Source organism: Myodes glareolus, chromosome 21, assembly GCF_982192425.1.
Source record: "Myodes glareolus chromosome 21, mMyoGla1.1, whole genome shotgun sequence".
In the NCBI taxonomy this organism is placed as follows: domain Eukaryota; kingdom Metazoa; phylum Chordata; class Mammalia; order Rodentia; family Cricetidae; genus Myodes; species Myodes glareolus.
Genome location: NC_142046.1, coordinates 47120577 through 47129823, shown reverse-complemented (window position 1 = coordinate 47129823; position 9247 = coordinate 47120577). Strand labels below are relative to the sequence as shown.

The window sequence follows — 9247 nt, the reverse complement described above, 5'->3', positions numbered from 1 at the left end:
TTTGGTCCTGTGCTGGTTCCTTCCCAGTCTGGCTGGTGTTAGTGAGCTTCCATTAGCTCAGGTAGACTGTTTCAGTGAATGTCTCACCCCTCTCACTCTTCAGCTAGACTTTGGGAGCTCAGTCCAGTGATTCATTACGGGTCTCTGCCTCTATTTCCATCAGTTGCTGGATGAAGGTTCTATGGTGATATTCAAGATATTTATCAGGCTACAGGCTACAGACTACAAGGCAAAGCCAGTTCAGGCACGCTCTCCTCTATTGCTTAGGATCTTAATGGGTCATTCTTGTTGATTCCTGGGAATTTCTCCAGTGCCAAGTTTCTTGCTAGCCCCATAATGACTCCCTCAATCAAAATATACTAAGAAAAGCATACATAGATCCACCTGGAAAGGGGAAATAAATAAGATCGCCTGACAAAATTAGAAGCATGGGGGTGGGGGGAGTAGGGAGGGTAGAAGGAGAAAATGGGATGGGGGGAGAAGGGGATAGGAGGAGGAGAACTTGAGGGAATGGGATCATCAAGATGGAGGAAGGACAGAGATGAGAGCAAGGAAAGAGACAATCTTAAGTGTTTCAGAGGACTTGTGGTTTCAAATAGACTACCATTGAAATAGACAACTGACTGGAATTATTTTTATTTATTTCTTGTGTGTTTGTAGCATATATATGGGTCTGTGTAGTAGAGTGCACGTATTCATGAAAGATCGGGGGTGAGGGTGATGTTAGATGTCTCCCAAGATCTACCCCACCACTTTTGAGATGGGTGGGGCAGGGAGGGGGTGGTGCAGGGGAGGGGTTGTCCACACACCCAAACTATCCAACGGTCAAAACTAGCGAGCTTCATGGAGATAAAGAAATTTTGCACATTCATGTATTACCTTTGGCATTTTACAAAAATAAAAACAAAACAAAATAAACAGCAACATGAAAAAATTATGTCTGGATACATATTACACTATTCTCTAAGAGGTCAGATTTTCCAGGTTGAAAAAAAATGCATCTCAAAAGAGCAGACTTAGGGGAGACTTTCTGAAAACCTATATTCAATATATTAGATAGCCTAAACATCTAATTTTGAATAAGAAGTTTCTAGATTTTAAAACATTTATGATTTCTACTCAAACAACAAGAAACTTAGAAAAAATAGCATCGCGGAGGGTTGTCTGTGCACACTCACATGGTAACTAGGTACCCTCACCTCACTGCTGTCACCGTGGGGACCTGTCATGACTCATAATGTTTCCATACAGGTTTACCTCCTGCCTTCCGAAGAGATGTGGAATAATAGGAATGTTTTGTCGTTTGCGCAATTGCGTGTGTCTACCAGTAGATGGCGGTAACACGTTGGGTGCTGCCAGCTTTTTTTTTTTTTTTTCCTTCCAGGGCCGTTTTCTGATATATGTTGGGTACCATAGAGTGAATCTCAGAACAGGAAGCGGAGGCATAAGCAGAGAGGATTCTGGAAAGGTCCCTTTGTTTTCATGTCCACAGAGAAAGCAAGATTAAAAAAAATTAAATTGAATTTGCAAATCCCTGTGGCCCATATCTGAAGAACTGCAGGGGGTGGCACGCTCCGTCCTAACCTTCTTGGATGCTGGCCTTTGTTGAGCTGTGATTCCTAAGGCTCTCCATCAGGTAAGCTGACAACACATTCAATTATTTGCCCGGCAGAATCTAGCTGCCGGGTCATCTTTGCATTTTAAAATCCTCTCAATGCTGCCATATTTGAGCCTAATGTTTAAATGTAAATTATGAGAACCCAAGGCATCACTTGATTTGTAAACTGCTTACCAGTCCTTTATCTTTCAAAGGAAGCAGAGCTTCTGTCTGGAAATGGTGACTTACAATACAGACTGGGGATTAAGGTGTGTGTGTGTGTGTGTGTGTGTGTGTGTGTGTGTGTGTGTGTTTGTGAAACAAACAGATGTTTGGGGCTCATTGTATGGAGAGAACATCTGTTTTCTTAGACTTAATGCCAAGCTACTGGATTTCATGGCTACACATCACCTATATAAGTGTTCAGCATGTCTGGCACCTTTAAGCCCCGGTTGTGTAGTGAAATTAGAACTATCTTTCCTGTGTTTTAGTTTTTATTTTTTATTTTTTTTTTTTGGTCTGGCAGCTTTGGAGAGGCCATGCATGCAGGCAATGGTAACAATGCAAAGGTGTTTGGCTATTTAGACACCATCATGTTCCTTCGAAACCTGGCAGCAGATAGGGAGGGGATTACCAAGAGTAACATTAAAATACCCATGATTTGCTAAAAATACCCCCAAAGATTCCTATATGTTCTACAACCCTCTGTTTTGGTGTCTTTTCACGTCCCATAAGCTTGATAGATGGCTACTGGTTGTGTTCTTCCTGGAACATTTTACGATTGGTTTTTATTATTAGCCCTATTACTACCAATTACCCCCCAAATCCATTTGAGACCAAATGAGAATAATTTCCATTGTGTAGAGTTGGTGGTTGTCACTAAAATATTTCACACCATACTCATAATGTTTCATTCAGCTGGCAATCACGCCATTACCGTAGCACCGAAAAAACCCCAGGCAATAGTGGAAAGACAAGTTTTTAAGATGAGAAAGCTTTGCATACACGTATGCGTGTGTGTGCAAGTGTGTGTGTGTGTGTATACACACACCCAATGGGTAGTGCAATGTCCCTTGTGAGGACAAAGATGAAGGCATTAGTGTTCGTGAAAATCTGCATGGAAATATTTCATCCAATCCATTCTGAACAGTGTGTGCCCTGTGAGAAATAGAGACCTGTGATTTCAACCCAGGCTTTGGTCTGGGCTACACAAAGGGCCTAAGAACCCAGACCTGGAGGTACCTGAAGTACATTTTTCTCATCATGAGCTGACCAAACCAAGGGATCTCACTTAGTAATTTATGTTGAGTGGCAATAATACACCCCCTTAAAACATTTCAAAATAGTGTCTGCCTCGAAGAAAAGCCCTGGTCTTGTGTGTTTCAGAGAAACTCTGACTATAAGAAATAAAGAAAAGTGTTATTTTGGAAAGGGTTTTCAGAAAGAAATGTTAATTGGCTAGGATGTATTCATTGTACAGTGCACACCATGCCTTTCTGCAGGTGACTGGATGTGAGTAACTTTGTTCTTTGGAAATGCGGGCGCTGGTGGATTGGGCTGGTTTATAGTCATGAATGGATGTTTATATTTGGACCCTGAATGTTACCTTCGCTTTGTTTAGTTTCTAATGTCACAGTGGTTCCTCGGTTGTTCATTTAGCTTGTTGCTCACTTCTCTTAGTGGCTCGCATCTTTTGCTTCCTCTCCCATTTCCAATGTGAAAAGCCCACGTACTTCACCTTGCGAAGCAGGCTCTTGGACGTCTTTGGAAAGGAAACGCTTTGATTTCATGCCATCTATAACAAATTAGAGTATCTCATTCTTTACAAAAATGCATGGTGGTTTCATTTCTAAGATCCAGACATGTATTAATTTCCCCCCATGTACTAGATTCAAGTATGTTCAGCTCTGAGCTAGAAATGGGAGCAGGGTTCAGACTCCACCAACTAAGAGCTTTGTAGGTTCCAAAAGGACGCCACTTACTACAGAAGTGTTTTTTCCTTGCCTCTAACAGTTGGGAAGTGGAGTCAAAGACCAATTCTAACTCATCCAGACTTCTTCCTGATGATTTTGGTGGGGGGGGAGCTATATGGGCGGCCTCCCTGGTTCTCCCAACTTGTGTCTGTCGATGGTTCTCTAAGAATGAGGGTAGAAAAACAGAGAAGGGAGTCATTTTCGTGGTCCTTGTCCTGTTCCTTCTTTGGTAGAAACACCAAAGAGCAGATAGAGAAGTAATGAGGAGCTTGGCAGGCAGAAATAGTTGCCCTGTTTCCTAAGAAAGCAAACTTCTGGAGTTTCTGCTACACTGTCAACAAAACAAGGAGGAGCCTACTTAGAAAACCCAGGGCTTCGTGCGGATGCTAGAATGTGATTGCCTCCTCTCCTCCTTCCTCTCGTCCCCTGCCACCCCAGTGCCCACAGAAAGGAACAGGTATCGTTGCTATTATTAGTGCCAGTGATGAAATACCTTCTACTGCCACCGGAAGGGAAGAGGAAACCGCAAGGAATTCTGTAGCTTAAGAGTGGCAACTGGCGTCTTGTAAGAGGACCGGGGCCGAACATCAGCAGGACAAATGTGTTATCCGGGGCGCTGTCAGTTAGTGGTGACACTGAGGGTGCTTTCTGGAGAGTTCCTGGAACTCTTAGGAGACGGTTCTTCCTGTTCCTTGATGTCATTATGGACTCCGTTCTGTTTGTTTGTTTGCTTGCTTGCTTCCTTTTATCCTTTGAGCAAAATCAAATCCAAGGACTTTATTTCATTTTACCTGAATTTTTGCAGACAAAGAACTTCACACAGGCAGTCTATGTTTCATGACACATCACATTTTAATAGCAAGTAATTTCTATGCTACTTTGATAACCCGATTACAGCATCTAAACCTCGGAAATGTCCTAACTGAGTCACAAACTCTCTGGGCTTCAGGGTACAGTGAAAGGTGGGAAGGCAAAATGTGCCTGATGAAATTGTTGACACACTACAAGGGCCCTCTTTCTCCCCAAAGGCTCCCTAAGTGCAGCTTCAGACTCCTGACAGCTGTGTGCTCCGGGGATCTCTGGGAGCCAGAGCTGGGGTGGCCTTTCAGCACCCCAGGCCTCCTAATCCTTCCCTTCAACCACCCTGGGCCTCTTTAAACTGACTCTGGTAACTGTGCTGTCAGCCCCATCTTCATGCAGCCAGGATGACTTAATGGACTCAGGATAGCACAGGGCCAAGGGCAGAGAGCAGGGAGGCTTAGCAACTGGAGGGTAAGATTTCTCAGCAGGACAGGCACTGAGCTTGCTGTTGCTAGCCATTTCTCTTGGCTCCGGCTTCCTCCTAGCTCCTGTGAGTTCTAAATTGCCAGGGTGAAGTTTATCTGAAACCATCTGTAAATGCAAGTAAGTAATGAGGTAATTTTTTTTCCCAACAAAAGGATCATCTGATGAGATAGTGGCCTTTCCTCCCCAGAGTGGCTGTGCACATTGCTAGTTCTTCTTCTCTTCCATGCACAGAAACTTTGGGAACTTACTCTGTGACAATGTCTCACTTGTCATCTGAAGATATAGTCTTCATTCCTGCGCTTATATAATGGGCTATTTTATTCATCCTGCAAATCAGAAAGCAATTCCTGTCTCTGCTTTTAGGTTCCAATTGATTAACTTCAATTCGCGTTTTTGTGTGTTTATCCCCATTTGCATGTTATACCATTGGGTACTTTTCACAGGCAACCAGTATGCACCAAGACATCTGAATTCCTACCTGGTCACGTGTTCAGCACTCTGGGGAGGAGAAGCATCAGAAGGGCCTTTACTGTGTCTTGTGCCTCTGACCGGCAACTTTTATAGGTGACCTTTCACCAACAATGTGTCTCACTTTGGGGTGAAGTTAGCATTTTCTTCGGTTGTGCCTTAACGTGATGGAGCAAATGGTCGCCATAGGCACCAAGGTCAGAGCCAAAGAATCCTGATTTTCACTTTGTCAACTTTGCAACAATAGTCAAAGTTCTCTTGCTTGCAAGGCAGAGAAGTGTTTTGGACTATGAACTGTCACCTCTGCTCTGGTTCTCTGGGTCTCTGAAGTTTCCATGTTTATCTGAATATGTAATTAACCTCAGTAGAAGTCTCTAAAATTTAGTATGAATACTTACTTAACTGGACACCTAAGTTTCAATGTGGCAACTATTGATAGATTTTTTTTTAAGGTCCCTATCTCTTTCACTCTTTTTGAAGTTGAAGAAGTTTATAGAAAGAAAATTCCGGTCAAAATAAATGACTAAAGAAAAGTTACAAAGAAAATATTCAAATGAGTCCAGACAAAACCAGATGTGATTATACCTGGGCATCTTCAAGGATTGCCAAGATTCAAAAATCCCTTTAAAAGTCTTTTATTTCTATAATAATTGAATTAGGCTTTCATCCCTTTGGAAATTGCAAACAGGAAGTCCTTCATGTGATCCAGCTTCATGATGGAACACAGTAAGAAAAATGATGGTGCCTACATTATTAAAGAGTGATTTAGTATTGTTTTAGTCAGTGGGTGAATTCAAGGATGGAAGTCACTCTTTAAATAACTTTGGCCGTTTTCTGCCCAAAAATTCCCTTTAGGGAATTTTAATCTCCTGGTAGGCAGAATACACTTTATTCTTGAGTTATATAGAACATTTTGTACTTTTACTTTTCCAGGAGTTTGAGTTGAAGTAATTAATTAAATTCCAATTCTTGCTCCTAAGTGGGATTGTGACTGACATGTTCTTGCAAAAGGCTCAAGGGTGCACATGATGTGGGCTTAAGTCTCTGGGAACTGGCCACTTGTTTGTTAGTTTTCTTTGAACGTCCCAATGTCTGTGTGTGACATTTACTTTTATGAAATGTCTTCTGTCTAACTTAAGATGTTCCAAAGTGTTCTAGGAAATCATGGTGGGAATGATCTTAGAAACTAGAGCCAAAGGAAAGGAATTCAAACTTCTGTATAGATAAAGTGGGTTTGAGGAATTAGTGAAACTGTTCACTATGATCACTGTGAGACTAGGGCGCCTGTAATTTCCTGTCAAGCCACTCAAAAGTGAGAGAGTTCCATGTCCTGGCTAGGGAACCGTTGGATTGAGCAGTTTGTCTGAAAAGCAGAAAATCCCAGAGTTTAAAGAGAATTCCTCTCCCCTTATCGGTATCATTCTTATTATAAAGAACCCAGTCAGCAGAAAACACCTACTGGAAGAATCTAGTGTTTTCTGTGTCATCCCTTTTCTCAATCCAACCAGGGTTTTTGCCAGGGACAAAAGAAACCTGGTAGAGAAGAAACAATGGAGTGTGTGTAGAAGCCGTGCCATATTGACGCTCAGACCCCTTACCGACAGCTGCAGCCCCTGCCTATTGCCCACTGTTTCTCCATCTCCTCCCGGGTTTCTGCTTCTCCTACTGACATTCCTACTGCCACATCACTGCCACATCACTTTCATGAAAGTCATGGCCACTCTTTTCCCCTTTGGTTGTTGTTGATCCTTCCCATCTGTTTACATCCTGCTCCTGGTGAGCTGGTTGGTGCCTTATAGTAAGCCTGTTTCTACTCTGTGCTAAAGCTATTGAGATGTGTCTTTTAAAGCTTTATATACAGGGAATGTGCTCACCTTTTAGCTATGTATTTTACAATGTCATTGATAGTATAGACACTCATCCTGAATCATACATAGTCCTGAAGTCCTAAAAGTATTTTTAATGTTAGTAATTACTTAATTAATTTGTTAGTAACTATTTAGTTATGGTATATCCTTCATGTGTATGTGTGTTTATGTATGTATGTATGTATGTATGTATGTATATGTATGTATGTATGTGTGTGTGTATTGCTAGAACTTGAATCTAGTGTCTCCCACATGCTAAGCATGTGCTCTACCACTTAGCTCCATTCCAGCCCAGGAAATCCTTCTGTCCTTCTGTACCACCAGCTTCCAACAGCTGCACTAGGCTCTCCCACCAACTTTTACCTGCTTATACCAAAAACTGATATAAATTAAATCAGTATTGAAGGCACACACAAAAGGAGACTTCACCATCACTCTACGTGCTCTCACACAGCCCAAGTAATACCGGGTTACAATTTATGTCTTTACGATGAGAACCTAGCCAGTAATGAAAAGTAAGAAAGAAAAATCAGAGAAATAAGGCATGGATTTGTGAGACCTCATTAGCTGAGATGTCAACAACAGCAAGGAGTACCTTAAAGGAAAAAGATGTAGAAACATGCTGGGTGCTGGGGCCTTAGCCAGCGCAGCCCCCAGCTGTGAATAGTTCAGATGGGTAAAAGGAAGAGCAATGGTTGCCTGCTCCTTTGGCCAATTTGGTTGGATTTTCTAGGGTCAAGTCTAGGCTTCGAAGTATGTTTAAAAGTTCTGTTAACATGCTTGAAATATGCAGCCTGATTCTGACATCATTTTAACTAGAAGAAGGCAGAGGAAATTAAGTAAAGCTGAAGAAATGTGTGACTTGAAAGAACTTAAAGAGAGCTGAATGCAATGGCTTTCAAAGCAATTTGGAGATGCTGAGGACTGGGTATGTGTTATAGAAAGGCAGAGATTACTAACGAAATAACAAACAATGCACTTATACCCATCCCTATAAAGGACATAATGGGAATAAATGAGTTGATATTTATTTCAGATAGACAAGTTCTTACCCTTACCTCCGAAAGTTGACCTAACCTAAGTGCTGGTTATTGAATTGTTTTCTAAGTAGCTTTATAGACAGTTGTACACATCAGGGAACTTTAACTCACTTGACCACAGAGTCTCTGGCCTCATTTTTCTCTTCTTTATGAATCTCTGCCTTGAGAATTAAGTCTTAAATAATCAGAAAGGAGTAGCTCTATGGACCACTTTTTAAATATCCAGCTCCCAATGAGACACTTGGACGTCCAAGGTTTTGAAACTGTAATTCTTGGAAGGTTTAAAAGAAAGTCAGGTTCTGTAGAACAACAAAAATAGTTAAAGTCAAACCACTTTGTTAAATTTCTTTTTTTCAGAAAGTGGTGTTTCCGAGAAGAGAGCAAATTGATCTAATCGCTAAGTAGGTTAATAATTCAATGCCTTTCTAAAAAGGCATTCCTTTCTTCAGGTGAGTCAGCTTTGCAGCTCCTTAAAGAGACACTTCCTGGTTAACACCTTAGGTGCGTCTCTCTGTTGGTTTGTCCCAGGCATCTCTAAGGGGACCGTACTCTCCGCTCTTTAGAATCTTTCTCCTACTGGGGTCCTCATTGTTCAACACTACTACTTAATGGGGCTACATAACCAGCCCCTAGCATTCTATCGATCAAGTTGGTAACGTGATGATATATAACGAAGGTCTGCTGAGTCTTAGGTTGAGAATATCTATATTTTGACGCAGGTAGTTGGAATTTTTGTGAGATGCACAAGTAATGAATTATCACTGTGTTCATAGTCCAATTAATGATGGATGTCTATGCCATGTTACTTGGATTCGCACCCTGGGACTGGATTACTGACTTTAGAAGGTGCCTTTTTCTATTACACACAAAATAATATAGTGGGGGAAAGTCAATAAGGTATTAATAACAATGAGAAACCAAAGAAAGGCCAACTTAAACTAGTTGGCCAGTGTAGAAAGTAAATTTACTGTTGATTTACCCATACCCCTCTACCAACATGGTGCCATCTTCAAA

The 9247-nt window shown here is 41.5% G+C and overlaps 1 protein-coding gene across 5 annotated transcripts in view; it reads left to right on the top strand.

Moving 5' to 3' along the window:
* Nucleotides 1–1403: 1403 nt before the first annotated feature.
* Scn3a (sodium voltage-gated channel alpha subunit 3) overlaps nt 1404–9247 on the top strand; it is a 112020-nt gene continuing 104176 nt past the window's right edge. For all 5 annotated transcript variants that reach the window (XM_087900012.1, XM_087900014.1, XM_087900011.1 and 2 more), the window contains exon 1: nt 1404–1636. The gene's annotated coding sequence lies outside the window, so the exon portion shown is untranslated. The remainder of the gene's footprint in view (nt 1637–9247) is intronic.